The sequence below is a fragment of the Monodelphis domestica genome, chromosome 2, assembly GCF_027887165.1.
Source record: "Monodelphis domestica isolate mMonDom1 chromosome 2, mMonDom1.pri, whole genome shotgun sequence".
Taxonomy (NCBI): domain Eukaryota; kingdom Metazoa; phylum Chordata; class Mammalia; order Didelphimorphia; family Didelphidae; genus Monodelphis; species Monodelphis domestica.
In genome coordinates, this window is record NC_077228.1 from 344,982,505 (window position 1) to 345,002,284 (window position 19,780).

Below are 19,780 nucleotides of genomic sequence, written 5' to 3' on the forward strand. Positions count from 1 at the left end.
ATTGGTTCCAAGGCAGAAGAGTGGTAAGGACTAGGCAATGGGGGTCAAGTGACTTGCCCAGGGTCACACAGCTGGGAAGAGTCTGAAGCCAGATTTGAACCTAGGACCTTCCATTTCTAGGCCTGGCTCTGAATCCACTGAGCCACCCAGATGCCCCCTGCCTAAATACCTTTAATGGTTCTTCATTAAAGGATTTAGGATAAAGTTCAAAGTACTCCACAGACTATCACCAACATACCCTTTTCAAACTTATATGGGACTCACTTCAATTATCTTCCACTCTAACTAGATTTATCCCCCTAATATGACATGTGCCTTCTCACTTTATCCATACCCTATTCCCTATCAGAAATGAACTTCCTTCTCCCTCTGAGCCTATCTAGATCCAATCCATCCTTTGGGACCCACTTCAAAGATAAAGTTCTCCATGAAGTCTTCCATGAAAACTCCAGGCTGCAGTGATTCCCTACTATTTATGGAGTCCTGTTGTTTAAGAAGTGATTTAACGAGTAATGTGCTAGATTTGGAATCAAGAAGACTTGAATTCCAACCCTTTATCAGACACTTAGTTGCTATGTGACCCCAGGCAAATCCCAAATTGTCTCAATTCCAATCTCCCCAGATATAAAATGAGGACTATAATAGTGCCTTCTTTACAGGATTCATATGAGGATCAAATGGAATTATAGATGGAAATGTGCTTTGCAAACTTTAAAATATTATGCAAATAGGTTATCATTAGCTATTACGGTTATAATTGTCTTTATTTCCCCTACAGCCTTTTAAAACACAAGCCTCGGAGTACTCTCTCGAACGTTCTTTTGTGCAATTTAACCTTTCATCTGTGCATGTCTTGTCTTCCTAAGTCAATATTGAGCTCCTTGAGAGCAGAAAGCAGGTGTGCACCTTCTCTGTATCATCCCTCATATTACCTAGCATAACCCATACAGAGAGGAGGTGATCAATAAGTATGTGTTTAATGAATGAAGATTACAAATCATGAGGGCATTGAAGTAGTAATTAAGGTCAAGGGTAGTATGTGTGTGTAAGAGAGAGACAGAGACAGAGAGAGACAGAGAGACAGAGAGAGACAAAGACAGAGAGAGACAGAGAGACACAGAGAGAAAGAGAGAGAGAGAGAAAGAGAGAAAGGGGGAGAGGGGGAGAGAGAGAGAGAGAGACAGAGAGAGACAGAGACAGAGAGAGAGAGACAGAGAGAGAGAGAGAGAGAGAGAGAGAGGGGGGGGGGGAGAGGGGGAGAGAGAGAGAGACAGACAGAGAGAGAGAGAGAGGGAGAGAGAGACAGAGACAGAGAGAAAGAGAGAAAGAGAGAGAGGGAGAGAGACAGAGAGAGAGAGAAAGAAAGAGAGAGAGGGAGAGAGAGATTTTCTTTGTTTATAAATATTAGTAGGCCTGTGAGATGCTGCCCTGACCATAATCATTCAGATGACATTGGTGAATAATAAGAAGGACTCAATCATTTATCTTCAGAAGTTGGAAAAATCCAACATTGTGGTGAAGCTTCAATTCAGGAAAATTAATCTGGGAGACCTAAGGGATTGTCAAGAGCAATCTATAATTGGTATGTGGCATTTCAAACCCTCATGTTTCCTAAATTTATTCTCTGGCATATATTGCTAGGAATCCTGACATGGCCCCAGGAGGCAAGATCATCAGCTATATTTGGCATTCCTGTCATCTCTATGCTCTGCCTCAGTGTACCGCCAAGATAACAAGCACTTCTGCAATTCTAAGCATAATGTATATGCCACACACACAAGAAGGGACTCAGCCATAAAATGTGTGCCAGCTTCATTATGCACAGCTCGTTAGAGTCTGATATCTGATTTGTACCACCCACCCCCACTTTGACAACAACAAAAAAAAAGAAAGAAAAATACCTTCAATGTGAAAAAGGAGCAAAAACAATAAATTATCCTGGAAGTGGGGAAGATGATAGAAGATACGTACATCAAAAGTAAATTCATGCTGAAGTCATACATGATCCTTGCATTGTGTTTATTCCATAAATTAATTCAGTGGCAATAGGCTTTCAGAAGCAAGCATTTATTTCATCCCTGGGAAGAAACAGCACTTGCCCAGAAACTGGAAGCCACACATGCCCACTCAACTTCTCTAATGAGGTCTGTTCTTACCATTTTCCTTTCCTGCTTGACAGAGACGAGAGAGCTATTCATTCTCTCGTTGTGGCCCACACCTATCAGCCTCTCCCCCAACCTGATGACTACTGCATTTTATATATAGCTGATCTCCCCAGGGATCTGTAATTATCCATCTTTCAGAAGGCACAAGATCTATAACACACAAGTGCTGTAGACACAAACCCAGTTTAGAGGTTTATCTCCCAAGTGAAGGAATAATCTGTCTTCACTGGAGGGATAGGCCATTGCTTTTTAATGGATGAAGTCTGAGAACAGGGAGGAAAAAAAGAGGGGAAAAAAATCTGTCTCTATATGAGGGACCTGAACATAGAAATACTCACAGGGCGATAATAAACAAGGGAAAAGAAACGGTGCCACCTTTAGCCTCTAAGACACTCCTATAATTTGGAAACTGCAGAAGCCTGTCAAAAATCCTCAGCTCCATGTCTTGTGCTATGAATTACTACTAAATAAGCATCTCCTTTTCGATGGACGGCAAAGCCTGATTTCATAACAGGCATGAGACCCAGTAGTTGTTCAAGGCATTCAAGCTGCTCTTTCCATCACCCATGATGGCCTGAAAAGTCCCTGGTGACACGTGTCTCGGTTTCTCATCCCACTTCCCCATCTCAAATTGAAAATGCAATTCATTTCATCCGTGTGTGTTTAAGCATCACAGCAGCCATCAGTACCATCTCCAGCCTTTGATTCTCAGGATTCCTCGGGTTTTTATTAATGTGGCTTCTTTAGCCACTGAAGCATTAGAAATGTTATGGATGCTGAATGTCAGGAAGGCTCTGCCAAGCTCCGACCAGTCGATTCACTCTGTCAATGACCGTGCATAACCCAGGAGTCTCCTCTGTATGTTTTTATCCATGCCAGCCTCTTTCAGACCACCTGGGAAGAGACAAGAAAGCTACGTTGTTGGGAAACAAGGAGACTGCTGTCCCTTTCCAGCTGAGAAGAACCAGGACAATAGATGACTGGGAAACAGAAGGAGAGTCATCGTCCCTTCCTACTCTCAATTTTCTCTATTTTCCCACCTTTTATTTTCTTGTGGACCTATGCTGCCAGCTACATCTTGAAATAATATGCTATTTATGTTTTAATAGAATCATCAACCAATGAGCATTTATTAAGTACCCACTGTATACCAGACATTGTCAGACTCACTAGAGATTCAGAGATATAGTCCCTATCCTCAGTTTACATAAATTTAGGAGGTCATAGATTTAAAAGTTGGAAGAGCCCCCCTGGATTGATAGGTGAGTGTTCTTATTTGGTAAATTGAGGGCCAAAGATCTTAAGTGATGAAGCTTAAGTCCCACAGCTAATAAGTGACAGAAGTAGGTTTTGAACCCAAGTCTTCTAGCTATAAATCTTTCATTTTCAAAATTTAAACTAATTTTTATAAGCTAATCTTTGCAGTCTACAATTCCTTTTAATCCTCCCTAATTATTCAGACTAAGTAATCTCTTAATCATTTCTGATGTTTAATTTTTTTTTTCCTTTCAGATCTCTGCAGTGTAGGGATTATTGGAAATTCTATGATGTCCAAAAAAAAAAAAAAAACAGAACAGTGGTCTCGATGAAGCCGAGACAGGAAGATTACCTCCTTCTTCTAGGACTCGGCATTCTTTCCTGTGAAGGCCAAAATATTAATGGCCTTTTCTTAATGCCAGATAACGCAGCAGCCATATCTAATTTGGTGACTGGAATGACCCTCGTGTCTCTAATCATTTAATGCTCCTGTGCCCATCAATCTTATCCTCCTGACTTTCCCCTCCCCTTTCTATGCCTTGAGAAATGTTTGCAAGCCCATTTGGCCTGTGTTCCCTTCTATTCAGTAGTGCTTTCACCTCTGTTCAGATCCTTCCCTTATTTTCACTGTTTTTTTTTTTCTTAGCACCTGCTAATTTTAGAAGCTGCAAGTTTAATTGACAGCCTGTTGACTACCTAGGCTAGGTCATTAATAAAGATATTAAAGAAGATAAGAGCTGCCTTCTCAATGCCTCAAGTAAATACTATGGAATTATTTCCTTATCCCTTTGTTTTGGTCTTTCTAGAAGTCTTCAGCCCAAGTCAATAGGTGTTTAGACAATCTGAATCAATTCTTGAACATTAAAATATATTACTCTGTATTAACTATTTCCCCAAAATCTAAATTTCAAGGATATGGTAAAATAATACACATTGTGAGTATGTGTGTATATCCATTTTAATACTATGTAGTTTTTAAGACTATTTTAAAAAGAACTTCCTTTAAAAATATCTTCCTGTATCAATTTATACTTGGCAATGAGGTGACTCAATGGATAGAGTGATGGGCCTGAAATCAGAATGACTCATCTTCTCGAGTTCAAATCTGATCTCAGACACTAGCTATATGACTCTGGGCCAATCATTTAACCTTGCTGGCTTCACCTTTCTTATATGTAAAATGAGCTGGAAAAGAAAATGGCAAACCATTCCAGTGTCTTTGTCAAGAAAACTCCAAAATGGGATCATAAAGAGTTGAACACAAATGAAAAACCACTGAACCACAAAATAGTTTGTTGTTTGGTTGTTTCAGAATATTATTTATATTATCTATATTGTGGTTTTTAACTCCCTGACTTCTCTGACATAGTCAATTATTTATAGTCAATTATTTTCTTTCCATTCACAGGGCTCCTCTAGTTTTCGACTCACCACTTCTTGGCTGGACTATTACAATAGCCTCTTAATTGTCAACCCTCCTTGCCCCGAAATTCTCCCCACTCTAATAAATCCTTCACACAGTTGCCAACATGGTTTTCCTAAGTACTAGTCTGACTATGTCGCTTCACTAATCAATAAACTCTAGTAGGGTTTAGAAGCAAAGATAAAATCTACTGGGAATTTAAAGCTACTGACTTCACTATCCAGATAAGCCCAAGAGCCCCAGGATAACAGTGCCCCAGACCATCAGCCCTGCTTCTAGTCTGACCTTAGTAGCCATCATCTAGGGTAACAATCAAGGTTCAGCCATCCCCACAACTGACCGCCAACTACTGTCTACAGGACAAAGTAGGATACAGAAAATAGTATATGTAGAGAAGGTCAAATTATTGCCCCAACTATGACCACCACCTCCCATCAGATGCTGGTGGGAAAAATCTAGAGTCTCAGGAATGGCAACACAATCCAGATCATTGGCCCCACCTCTAGCACCACTCCTGTAGATATCATTGAGGAGAACCAGAGCTAAGGAAAAGGGGTCCACCATCACAGCTCCTTCCCAGTTGCCACCAAGATAAATCTGAGTGCCACTGGAATGGCAATAACCTCCACACTACCGATGATGCTCTCTCCCTGGTCCCTACAACCATTGCCAGGGAAGCAACTTTTTTGGAGATTTGACCTGACAACTATTCCTATAGATCCAATCCCCATAGCAATTATCAATACTGAAGACCAGGAAATTCTCTCCACCAAAGTCCTGGACACTTTCATGTAGAGTAATATCAATTATAATAAGAACTAACACATGGCAATTACTTTGTACTAGGCATTGTGCTGAGTACTTTATAATTATTATCTCATTTGATCAATATAACAGCTCTAGGAAGTTATCACCATTTTGCAGATAAGGAAACTGAGGTATGTCAAGGTTAAGTGACTTGACAATGGTCAGACAGTAAGTATAAGTCTGAAATCAATTTTGAACTCAAGCTTTCATGACTCCAAGGGCAGCCACCTGGAACAGTGGATAGGGTGCCAGCTTTGTGACCTGGGTCAGTCACTCAACCCTGTTTGCCCTCTTTTCCTCAGCTGTAAAATGAGCTGGAGAAGGAAATGGCAATCCACTCTAGTACGGTTGCCAAGAAAACCCCAAATGGGGTCATAAAGTGTCAGACATGACTGAAAAATGACTGGACAACAACTTCTTGACTCCAGATCCAGTATTTTATCTACTGTTCCACCTAAGTGCCCCATAAGAAATAAGAAATTTAATATGGTTTTATCAGTGGAAATAACACTAAGGAAGAGCATGTGTCTAGGATGAGGCAGCCTCCTATTTGTGACTTTCTTTTTGTCCAGTACCTTGTGAGATCTCAAAAGGAAACTGGCATTTCACCCTTCCAGGACACCAGAGAACCAGGATATCAACTACTGAGACAATGGCAACAGCAACAAATTTAGACCAGCTGAGAGGGAAAATCACTCACTGAGAGATGTGGGAAATAAAAAGCCCCCACGACACTGATTGAGCTGTTTGCAGTGGCCATAAAATGTGAACTAGCTAATAAGCAGCCTTCACCAATGTCTCAATGTTGCAAATGTCTCAATGAGATTTCAATAATAGCCTCTCATTTGATTGTACTTCTTTTTTTTGCTTAGCATTCCTTTTTTGGTGAAAGTATAAAATTTCTTGGACAACTAAGGGGCACACTGGATATAGTGCTAGATCTGGAATCAGAAAGACTCATCTTCCTGAGTTCAAATCCAGCCTTAGACACTTAGTAGTTGTGTGTCGCTGGACAAGTCACTTAGTCACATAGTTTGCTTTGGTTTCCTCCTCTATAAAATGAGCTGGAAAAGGAAATGGTAAACCAGTATCTTTGCCAAGAAAACCTCCAATGGGGTCACCAAGAATTGGACATGATCCAAATAACTGAACAACAACAAATAAAACTACCTGTTGCATATCTGACTGATGTTTGTACTCTTGCCCCTTAGACTAGAACCAAAGTTAGACTCATTGAGAAATTTGAAGTGAGGGTGAAAATTGCCTCACTTACCTTACAGAAGGTTATAATTCAGATTTAGTGCAGAAGGGCATCTTAGAGATCAGTGAATCAAATCCCTTCATTTTATAGGGGTGGAAACTGAGGTCCAAAGTTTAAATGACTTATCCAATGTCATATGACCAGTACATAACTAAAATAGGATTCAAACCAAGGTTTTCTACCTCCACATCCAGTTCTCTATCCACCCTACCAAATTGCTTTTCAAATCTACAACAATTGGCATTCCCAAGCAGTCTCCAAACTAAGTACAAAATGGGGCTGATCCTGTTTAACTTCAGAGATCAGATAGGATCAGATCCATTTCAGGTGGAGGAAACATTCTTGTGTTTATTCACAGCCTGACACCAAACTACCTTGCCACCTTTATTAGACATCATTCCTAGGTATTCTGGGATTGAACCAGACTTGTCTTCTTGCTATTTATTTCATAAAACATTGCACATTCCATCTCTATGCCTTTGTAATGGCTATACCCCATACCTATAATGTTCTCCCTATACACCTTTACCTCTTACAATGCCTGGTTTCCTTCAAGACTCAGTTCATGAACCACCTTCTGCAACCTACCACCACATGACCATCCTCCAATTGCTAGTACCTTCTCCTCCCTACCCAGATTACCTTGCACATGTGCTTTGTATGAAATAGATAACAACAAAGACAGACAATTAGTAGCAAGATAGGTCAGAGAGACAGATAGGTGGCACATGATAGAGACAGAGAGATATGTAGGTAGATAACAGGGAGAGAAAGGGAAAAAGAAAGAGAAACTGAGACATGATAGCTAGAGACAGAGACAGACAAATAGACAGATAGGAAAATAGATATCTTTTTTCTTGTTAGAATGAATGAAATCTCCTTAAGAACTTCTTTGTTGATTATGTTCATTTTATTTTGGTCAGGTTTTCTTTTTTTTTATTTTTCTAGCCTCATTTAATTCACTCCAAATAAGACATTTACTAAGCATCAACTAAGTGATGAAGATACAAAAAGAATGCAAAAAAATAGGATCTGACCTCAAGGAACTTTCCTTCACTTCTGCAACAGATGTTAATACATAAACTGCTATACTTGTCATAATTACTTCATGGTGAGATGACCAGGGATTACTTGGCATGGTATGTTCTGCCTTTTTACTCCTCTCTATAAAAGACTGATGAAGATATATTCATGGATTAAGAACATCTTTGGTGTAGTGTAGCTAGGTGGCACAGTTACCAGAGCATGGGATTTAAGAGGCAGGAAGACCTGAATTTGAATTTTGCCCCTGAACCATGATGATATTGTCATTTTTCAATCATGACTAACTCCTAGTGACTCCATTTGGGGTTTTCTTGGCAAAGATACTGGAGTAGTTTGCCATTTTCTTCTCCAGCTCATTTTATTGATGAGGAAACTGAAGCAAACAGGGCCAGCTGTAACCCAGAGCAAGTCACTTAGCATTTCTCAGCCTCAGTTTCCTCACCTGTAAAATTGGATAATAATAGCATTGACCTCACAGGATTGTTGCCAGGGTCAAATGACCTAATATGTAAAACATTTTAACAAACCTCAAAGTGCTATGTAAATGCTAGCTGTTTGTTATAATCATTACTGTTATTGTTATTCTATTAGGAAGAAGATGAAACAGACAGGTTAAGAATTTCATAAAGCAGGACACATCTTCAGAGTCATACAAATGACAATCAAAAAGTATTAAGAGTTTATCCAATTCTACTTATGTATTTGCCTTGGCTCTTCTCCAATGAGGTTCCTCCTGTGTACATGTCAAAAGTGTGCAAGATGCCTTGATAGATGTAACTATGGAAACCACTTTACTCAACAAATCTTCTGAACACCAATTAATTATCAGTTAAGATATAAAAGAGAGCTCCACACTCCCTAAGGATATCCTTCACAAAATCCAAACAGAAGAAGAGTTTGTTCTGGATAGTAAAGTTCTTCCAATGCCCCTGGATGAAGCTGACATTATACTGGTTTTTCTGAACCTTAGAATAATCTAGATTCTCATGGAAGAGAACCACCTGGGAAGCAAAATGGCTCTGTGTATAGAAAGCCAGATCTGGAGATGAGAGGTCTTGGGTTCAAATCTGGCCTCAGATACTTCATAGCTGTGTGACCCTGGGCAAGTCACTTAAAAAAAAAAAAGGACTAAACAAATTAGGGTATATGATTGTGACGGAATATTATTCCATGAGCAGGATGATTTCATAAAAAAATTGAAATACCTACATGAATTGATGCAGAGTGAAGTTAGCAGAATCAGGAGAACATTGCACATAGTAACAGCAATATTGTACTATGATCTACTATTAAAGACTTAGCTAGTCACAGCAATATAATGATCCAAGACAGTTCTGAAGGACTTATGACAAAGAATGCTATCCAGCTCCAGAGGAAGAACTCTTGGAGTCTGAATGGACCTTAAATCATATTGTTTATTTTGTTTGTGTTTTTATTTAGGATTTTGGTTTTATATTAATATTCTCTTACAACAATGATCAATGTGCAAATATGTTTTGCATGATCATGCCTGTACAACCCAAATCAAACTGTTTACTAACTTAGGGAGGAAGGAGGAAAGAGGAAGGGAGGGAATTTGGATCTTATAATTTCAGAAAACATGCGGAAAATTGTTATTATATGTAATTGGGAAAGTGAAATGTTTTTTTAGAAAAAGAGGGTCACACAAAATTGGGACATTAATGCATTGCTATTGTAAGGAAGAGATTGCGACACAAAATGGATTTGCAAGAAAAAGCAAGAGATTGGAACTTTGATGAACCGCCAATCAAGCAGAGGGAGACAAGATTCCAATAGAATCTGGACAGGGGGCAGTTAGAAGCCCAGCTGCTTGGACCTGGGTCTTTTCTCTCTGACTGTTAAGGAGGAAGATGAAACCAATTCTCTTGGTCCTTGATTGTTCACCTGACTGAGTACTGAGAGGACTTTTGAAGCCTAGCTCAGAAGGAACTTAGTCAAACCTTTTTCCTGTCAATATCCCCCTTCAGAGAAATTAACTTTGTTTCCTGAGTTGAATACCTTGCGAAAATCTTCAATCAACAGGAAATCATAGGAGATTAGGGAAACCTATTTCCCTCTTCTCCCCACCCCACCCCACCTCTTCTCCTTCAAAGAATAAACCCCTGTAGTTAAAAGATCTAAATTGTGGAATTGATTTTTGGGGAAACCCTTGAAGCTTACCATTCTTGAGAAGAGCCTTTAGATTCAGTTGGGGAAGGGACAGGAAGTAGTGTGGGGGAGGAGTGTAAGATTCAGCTTTGCCCCTTAGCTGGCTTCCTGCTGTCCCTGTCCTTATTACCACAAATATCCTAGTACTGCCCTCTATTACACTAGTGGGGTTGTGAATTGATCCAACCATTTTGGAAGTCAATTTGGAACTATGCCCAAAAAGTTTTAAAAACTGTCTGCCTTTTGATCCAGCCATACCACTGCTGAGTTTATACCCCAAAGAGATCGTAAGGAAAAAGATGTGTACAAAAATATTTATAGCCGTGCTCTTTGTGGTGGCAAAACATTATAAAACAAGTTGTGGTATCTGTTGGTGATGGAATACTATTGTGCTAAAAGGAATAATGAATTGGAGGAATTTCATTAGAACTGGAATGATCTCCAGGAATTGATGCAGAGTGAAAAGAGCAGAACCAAGAGAACAATATAAACAGAGATTGATGCACTGTGACACAATCAAATGTAATGGACTTCTCCATTAGTGGCAATGCAATGATCCAGGACAATTCTGATGGACTTATGAGAAAGAACACTATTCACATTCAGAGGAAGAACTGTGGGAGTAAAAACACAGAAGAAAAACAACTGCCTGATCACATGGTTTGATGGGGGTAAAAGTGGGGATGTAAACTCCAAGTGACCACCCCAGTGCAAATATTAATAATATGGAAATAGGTCTTGATCAATGACACATGTAAGACCCAGTGGAATTGCTTGTTGATTACAGGAGGGGAGATAGAAAGAGGAGAGGGAAAGAACATGAATCATGGAATCATGGAAAAATATTCTAAATAAATTAAATAAATAAATTTAAAAAAACAAACAAATACACAAATTGTCATGTATGAAAAAAGAAAATCCTGCTGTTTTGTGAACAGCTAGCCTGGTTGGGGCAGCTGGTGGAGGATCAGTGGAGAGTGAGCAAAAGGATTCTGGGAAAAGCAATTGGGAGCTGAGAGGATTCTGACCAATTGATCACTTCCAGCCTTGGAAGAAAAGGAGGAGGAGCTTTTTTCCTGAGAGTCAGAGGATATCTGAAGCCATAGGAGGGAGAAAAAACCTTATTTCCATGCTTGGTGTGGACTTGTCTCCATCTAGAAATCCTCATAAGTCCTCTTCTACTTGACAACAGCTACTCAAGACTCAGAAGGGATTTGGTTGCACTCTTTCATCTGAGCCAACCTGGCCTCTTCCCTTTTGGGTCTTTCACCCTTGCCTTTTCTCTTGGACTGAATACTGGAGTTTTAGTTAAATTATAGTAGTGGAGCAATATAAGAAGCAGTCAACTGGGAAGGAGCCAAAGCCCTGAAGCCACAGTAAGCCTCAGCCCTTGAAATCCTACTGCTGTGAAATAGATTTACGAAGCACCCTCTCCCTTATTTCCTTTAACCACACATTCTCCTTCCTTTCAATAAACCTTTAGTGTAAGAGAGATTTGGGTCTGGGACTGTCATTATACTAAGGGGAAAAATCAGACAAGTTGTAGATAGGATTCATACTGAATCCTATCCTCCTCTGTGGAAGACCAGACCTTGGGTTGCCACAATCCCTCCACAAAAAAAAGGGGGTTTGATTACTAACCCCTTGCTCTGAACTGAGGCAAGGAAACCTGACAACACTTTTTCTAGTTTGTGTCAATATAGTGCTCAAAGAAACTGTCAGTTGAACTATCCTTTGGATAGAGGGTTGGAGAAATCTTCCCACCTCTCTCAGGTTGCCTCAAGCCCTGGCATAACTAAATTCAAGGAGGGAGAGACACTGTCATTTTTCCCTCAACTTTGCTGTTTGTTTCTCAACATCCATTTTGCCCTTACCTCATTTCCCTCAACTGTTCACCGGAGTTTCCATCTTTCCAGTGAACAAACCTACTCACCTCTCTCCTTTTAAAGAGAGAAGAGAATCCCCTTTCCTCTCTTTTACAAAACAAAACAAAACAAAAAAAGTCAGTCATTCAAATGAAATTAGCCTTGGCATTCATCTAGGAAAGACTGAGTGGACAAAGACATCTTGCCCAGATAATGGACTGAAGTTGAATGGACAGCCAACTCTATTAATGTAATAGTGCCTATATCTTATTCAACAGAAATAGAGGGTACACAATGAGCTCAGCTTAGAACTCAAAGGAGTCAAAGGGGGTGGGCTGAATTACATTTGGAAAAGTTCACAGTACTTTATTAATCTCCAAAATTGCAAAAGTCCATCTTTTAAAAATCAGTATTATCTTGAAGATGTCATATGTGCATGTTTCCTTTGCCTCACTGAGCAATATTCCCTCTCTCCCCTCAACTCCTCCATATCCTGCCTGCTACAAACCTTTCATTATCCCCCTGTTCTTCATATCCTCCCCATCTTTCCCAATAAATATAACAATGGGAAGATTGAGATCTCAAAAAAGGTAACACTGAAGGTGACTCAACTTACAAAGTTATCTTCTTTCTGCTCTGTGTATCTTTTCTATAACCTATTTCTTTGTATCTTATCTTCCCAACTAGTATGTAAGCTCCTTAAATGCAGGCACTGTTTCTGTGATTTTGCCTTTCTTTATATTTCTAGCATTTGGTGCCATAATTGGCACATTGTAAGTTTGAATGATTAAGTGATGGGCATAAACAGATTGAAATATACCAATGATGACTTACTCCTGAGAAGCAATTTAAGGAAAATTTAAGCATCATCAAGAAAAATGTAACACTAGGCGTCACCCAGATGACTCAATGCATTGAGTCCCAGGCCTATAGATGGGATAGTCCTAGATCCAAATCTGTCCTAGCTGTGGGCCCCTGGGAGAGTCACTTAACCCCATTGCCTCACCCTTACTTCTCTTCTGTCCTGGAATTAATACACAGTATTGATTCTAAGACAGGAAGATAAGGAAAAAAAGAAAATGTAAGACCCAAAAAAGAGGCCTGTTGGTCATGTACTAATAGCAGAAGATTTCAAATGGACAGTTTGAGTTTTGTACTGGTATTCATGAAATATTTAGAATCCTAGAGGAAAACCTCCAGGGCATTAGGCAAATCCTTTATTTAGGATGTGTGGGAAAATACTGACAAAAGTTGCCAAAGACAAAGAAGAATCAATGGGTTGCAGAATGCATTAATGGAGGGCCTATTCCCATATGCAAGAGCATGAATTCCTTCAAGTCTTTGAAGTACAATGATGCTACATTTTTATTAGTACACTTTTATTTTGTGCTTATGAGGTTTCTCCATATATTTATAATTTAGTAGACATTTGATCCTGAAGGCAATAGGAAATCACTACAGTTTATTGAATCAGGGAAGTGACAAAGTCAGATATACACTCACTTGGGCAGCTGAGTAGAAGATGAACTCAAGTGGTGAGGAAGACATGAAGCAAGGAAACCAGCCAAAAGGCTATTTGAAAGGGTCCAGACATGAGGTGATAAGGGCCTGGCTTTGGGTGATGGCTTTGGGAAGTGAGAGAAAAGGATGTATAGGAGAGATTTCAAGGCACAACAAATGTTGTCCAATCATTTTTCAGTCCTGACTCTTCTTGACCCCAATTGGGGGTTTTCTTGGCATAGATGCTGAAGAAGTCAGTCATTTCCTTCTCAAGCTCATTTTACAGATAAGGAAACTGAGGAATACAAGGCTAAGTGACTTACTCAAGATTGCACAGCTACTAGGTGTCTGAGGCCAGATTTGAACTCAGGAAGGTGAGTCTTCCTAACTCCAGGTATGGCATTCTCTCCACTGGGCCATGTAGCTGCCCATATTGTGGAGGTAGAAGTGAGATTTAGCAATCAATCAGATTCTTGGGATAAGTAAAAGTATACTCTTCCCATTTACTTTTAAACATCCTTGTCATCTCCAACCTGGTAAGTTGATTGCTTTACCCTGTACTATGACAGCTACAGTCCCATTTCCTTTCACAACTAAACTCTTTAAATGATAAATCCCTAGGTCCTCTGCTGCTATTACTAGTTCTTCAGTCCCTTCTTTAAATGCCCTATAATCTGTTTCTTTTCCCATCACCCCATTAAAGCTCCCCTATTCCACTGTGAAACAGTCATTGATATTATTGCTATAACCCAGCTCTAGTCTCATTCTTTTTATCCTTTTGGCTTCCTTTGAAACCCTTGACATTTTTCTTTTCTTCCCTTGCATGACCTTATATATACTGATTATTATTCTCCTTCCCTTCCTTCTTTTTCTCTGTCTCTTATTCTGAGTTTTTCTCTTATTGTGGACATCTCTCAAGATTTATTTTTAATATTCAAGTCATCCTTTTCTATATACACTTACTGGGAGAGTTATCATTGAATCCTTCTTAAATATCACCTTTATGTATTCCCCATATTGAGAATAGACTCTCATCTTTTCAGGATTTCTAGGCTTTTTCCACCAACATAATCCCATTTCCCCATAAGTTCCCAGCATACAACCTCCAATCTTGCCTTCTCGCCTCCCCAATAACCATAACTTCTTCCTTTCTATATAGAAGCCATGACTCATGCTGTCTTTATAATCCTCTTCCAATCTGGATTGCCCAATTTGTTCCATTTCATCTATGAAGTTCTACAAAGGCAGAACGTATGGGAGATATGGAATTAGACTCAATCAGGAATATCCTGTGTCCAAATCACAGTTCAAGTAGTTATCCCCTCCCTGTGTGACTTTAGGCAAGGGACATTATCTCAGTTTCCTCCTTTGTTTAAAAAAAATGTAAACCAGATTATACCAAGGTATCTTTGTACACTAAATATGACTCTAATATATTATGTCTCTGAGGCCATCTTTGGACTATCTCAACTCTATTCCAAACTTCACTCTCACTTTCTCCCCAGTGGAAACTTGGACTCTACCCATGAAACCACTATGGTCTCTGATAGGTGACCTTTTATTTATCATGTTAGGACACAGGGATTCATTTCACTCCCTGGTCATTCCCAGACCATACCATAAGCCAGAGCTCTTCCTTACCCAGTCCATTTTGATTTTTCTTCTTTGAACTATCCCCCCCCCCATTAAGATGTAATCTCCTTGAGGGTCAGGACCATCTTGCTTGCTTGCCCAGTGTCTGTCACTTAATAATTAACATAATAAGACAGCCTTTCTAGTCCCTTTCTTTGGAAAGGCAAAGGCAAACAATTTTCCAAATTTCCCAATTCTAAGTTGTAGTCATTTTGGCAAGGTCTCTAGGTGGTACAATGGAGAGAGTGCCACGTCTGGAGTCAAGAAGACTTATCTTCCTAAGTCAAATATGGCCTTAGACATTTGCTATCTGTGTACCATAGGCAACTTACTTTACCCTATTTGCTTCAGTTTCATCATGTATAAAATGAACTGGAAAAGAAAATGGCAAACCTCTCCAGTATCTTTGCCAGGAAAACCCCAGATGGGGTCACCAAGAGTTGGACACAATTGAACAACAAAAGCAATTTCAGCAAAAATACAAAAACACTTTTTTTGTCTTCCTCTGAAAAATATAGTTGATTATCCTCCTAATAGTCCTAGAACAGGTCTGTATAGATCTGAGGTCTGGCACTCCCAACAACAAGGGAGAGAGGGATTCCTCCTCCACTGCCAAGTGGAATTAAACAAATCTGCTTCAATAAAAGAAGCAATGCATTCATTACATTATCAGGTCATATGCACAGGGGCTGAACTTGCCCCAACCTAGCTTGGTCACCTTCAATAATCACCTCAACTGTTTTTTACCATTTAAAAAATATATCTAATATAATATATACCAACATAACAATAATAAAAAACATATGATTCACTATAAACAAGTGATAAATTACAATAAATATGCTTATCCAAGAGAAACAAATTCTAACATTAGTTCTGTCCAAATATCTATGTCTCATTCATTTTTAATCCCCTTCTCCTAATTCTCCTCCCACCCAAAGAAGTCAGGTGGTTCAGTAGAGAATCAGGTTTAGAGATGAGAGGTCCTAGGTTCAAGTCTGAGCTCAGACACTTAATAGCTGTCTGAACATGGACAAGCCACTTAACCCTAGTTGCCTAGTCTTTACTACTCTTTTGCCTTGGAACCAATACCTAGTGTTTATTCTAAGATGGAGGGTAAGGGATTTTAATTATAAAAAATGTAATTAGGAAATATTTAACAAAATATATTAAAATACAATAAAACATTTGTTGTGGTTGTCCAGTTATGTCCAACTTTTGATAAACCCATTTGGGGTTTTCTTGGCAAGGATACTGGAGTGGTTTTCCATTTCCTTCCCCACCTAGCTTATTTTACAGATGATGAAACTGAGGCAAATAGGGTTAAGCGACTTTCCCAAGGCCATACAATATTTGAGGCCATCTTTGACTCAGATGAATGAGTCTTCCTGACTCTAGGCTCAGTGCTCTGTCCACTGTACCACCTAGCAGCCCCACACATAGATAATATTAAATGGGTTTTTTTAATCTTTTCTACCTTTCTATCTGCGATTGACACCACTGCTCTACAAAACCCATTAAAATATAAGTTTTATTACTACACTGTCTGGAAATGGGCTATCAGAATCATTTTATAAAAGAGGAATAACATCTTTGTTTTTAATCCATAGATGATAACTGGACCAGAATATTTTTGGATAAATTAATCATAAATCCACAGCTGGAAAAGATCTCTCCTCTTGGGAGTCAATGGGGGGAATAAAAAATCAGCAAAAATGATGGTTATAAAGGGGGAAAGGGATTTGTATTCTCCTTTCAACTAGTAAGCTCATTTCTTTTATTTACTGATATTAAATCACTTTGAATAGATATATTGGGGGAGCCCAAGCAACTTTATTAGAGTTTTTGATGCAAAAAGGGATAAAAGATAATTCTATATTGTAGTAACATAGACTCCATCCTCCAGAAAGCTAGAAGAACATTATGAACCATACAAAGATAATTCTGGATCTTCCTGTGTCTTCTGGGCCATTTCTTTCATTTTGCAGATGAGGAAACCAAGATTAATTGAAATGAAGTGATTTGGATAAGATGGAAGTGTGTTTTACATAACTTTAAATGTATAATCAATATCATATTGCTTGCTTTTTCAAGGAGTGAGGAAAAGTCAGAAAGAGGGTAAGAATTTGGAGCTCAAAATTTTTTAAACAATTAATTTTTATACATAATTGTTTAATGAAATAAATATATATATATATAATATATATAATGATTGGACCTAGGTCACGTAGGTAGATTGAGGCAGAACCAGAACTTAATAATCCTCTGCTTCTCAGGGCAACTAGGTATTCAGTGGATAGTGTCAGCCCTAGAGTCAGAAAGACTCATCTTCCTGAGTTCAAATCTGCCCTCAAACACTAGCTGTGTGACCCTGTTGGTCTCACTTTCCTTATTTGTAAAATGAACTGGGAAAGGAAATGGCAAAAACATTCTGGTATCATTGCCAAGGAAAACCATGAAAAGACTGATTTGAAGCCTAGACTAACTGCTACTTTATTGAAAAGAAATTGTAGAGCTGAACCTACTCTTATCTTTTGTAGGAAGGTGAAAGAAAGTCTCACAGATTTATGTGGTCCACAATAACTAGAAAACTCTTCATTCCTCCTGGCTCAGTAATGTGCCTTACCTCCTACCTGCCTTGCATTTGTACTGATCAGGAAACCTCTCCTTCTGAGATGGATTTGTTCTATTACAGTAGTTAGGCTGACCACCCATCTACTTCTCAGGGATATTTACAATTACCTTTGTAATGTGAATAGTGTACTTTTAGCTCCTTAGAGGGATAGGTTTATGTTATTACAGTGTAGAATTATCTTTTTGTCCCTTCTTACAAGTTGAGCACTAACAAGGTTGCCAGACCTCCCAGGAAACACCTACTTTAGATGATTTAATCTTAGTAAATAAAAGAAATGGGTTTACCAGTTGAAAAGGCAATAAAAGTCCCCCCTCCATTTTTTTAGGCATCATTTTTGCTAATTTTCTCCCTTTTTTTATTTCATTTCTGTCTTCATTATTTTGCACTCTGGGAGAAACTGAGAATGAGGCTTTGCTAATGAAATGCTTTCTTAGGAGGAAATTAGTTTCTAGGAGGGGGTTAAAAGAAGAAAATAGGTAGTGGCAGAAAGCCAGAACTTGCAGGAGGAAGCAAAGGAAACAGAGGTGTAGAGAATTGAGGCCAAATGAAGACAGCATCATGGAAGTGGAAGGGGAGGGGGGGGGGGAGTAGGAACAGAGAAGACCTGGACAGATGCAATGTGGTCAAATAGCCTTAAAGGGAGCCTGTCCTCAGATCCTCTTCCATAGGTAAAGGCGATGAGGACAGAGTATTAAAGAGGGCTTCTGATGTAGTTACAATGAAGAAAGTGGTTTTGACAGCAACATTTATTAGTGCCCCCACTTTGCTGCCCTTGTATTTATCATGTTTCTGCAAGAAACAACACATTCATCATTTCACCCAAAAGCTTCTGAAGTAGGAAGAAAGGCAGTTTGCTTCTGGAATTGGTTGACTGCAACATTTTACAAGGAAAAGGAAAATTTAGTTCTTGTTTTTCTCTCTGACTGTCTGTCTTTGTGTGTGTCTCCTCTCTCTCTCCCTTCCCTCTCTGTCTTTGTCTCTGCCTGTCTCTTTTTTTCTCTCTGTCTCTGTATCTCTCTCTCTCTCTCTCTCTCTCTCTCTCTCTCTCTCTCTCTCTCTCTCTCTCTCTCTCTCTCTCTCTCTCTCTCTCTCTCTCTCTCCTTCTCTCCCTCTCTGTCTTTGTCTGTTTCTCTGCCTCTATCTCTGTCTTTGTCTGTTTCTCTGTCTCTATCTCTCTTTGTCTGCTCTGTCTTTGTTTCTCTGTCTCTATCTCTATCACTGTCTATCTGTCACTCTCTCTCTCTCTCTCTCTCTCTCTCTCTCTCTCTCTCTCTCTCTCTCTGTCTTTGTCTCTATGTGAGCCTGTTTCTGTCTTTGTGTATATCTCCTCTCTCTCCCTCCCTCTCTGTCTTTGTTTGTCTCTGTCTCTGTCTCTTTCTGTCTCTGTCTCTCTGTGTCTCTCTCTGTCTCTCTGTGTCTCTCCCTCTCTGTCTTTGTCTCTGTCTCTCTGTCTCTTTTTTCTTTCTCTCTCTCTCTATATCTGTCTCTCTCTGTCTCTCTCTGTCTCTCTCTGTCTCTGTCTCTCTGTCTCTCTGTCTCTCTCTCTCTCTCTCCCTCTCTGTCTGTCTGTTTCTCTGCCTCTATCTCTGTCTTTGTCTGTTTCTCTGTCTCTATCTCTGTCACTGTCTATCTCTGTCACTGTCTCTCTCTCTCTCTCTCTCTCTCTCTCTCTCTCTCTCTCTCTCTCTCCCTCACTCTCTGTCTTTGTCTCTATGTGAGCCTGTTTCTGTCTTTGTGTATGTCTCCTTTCTCTCTCCCTCCCTCTCTGTCTTTGTTTGTCTCTGTCTCTGCCTCTTTCTATCTCTGTCTCTCTGTCTCTGTCTCTCTGTCTCTCTGTCTCTCTCTGTCTCTCTCTCTCTTTTCAATGTCTGTTCAAATAGGGTAACAAAGTACCAAAAAAAAAAAAACATTTGGAAGCCAGAATAACAAGGTTTAAGTGCTTGTTCTAACTCATCCTACCTCAGCGACCTTGGGTAAGTCACAAAAGGTAGTTCCTCAACTCTAAAATGACAAGGTTAGGTA

The 19,780-nt window shown here is 39.4% G+C and overlaps 1 long non-coding RNA gene across 1 annotated transcript; it reads right to left on the reverse strand.

The window, feature by feature from the left end:
• Positions 1-2,051: 2,051 nt before the first annotated feature.
• On the reverse strand, positions 2,052-10,250 carry LOC103098981 (uncharacterized). The gene is made up of 2 exons (XR_462729.3): positions 10,139-10,250; positions 2,052-3,059 (listed from the first exon to the last, which is right to left on the reverse strand). It is a non-coding gene; the product is annotated as an uncharacterized LOC103098981 (long non-coding RNA).
• Between the last annotated feature and the right edge of the window lie 9,530 nt (positions 10,251-19,780).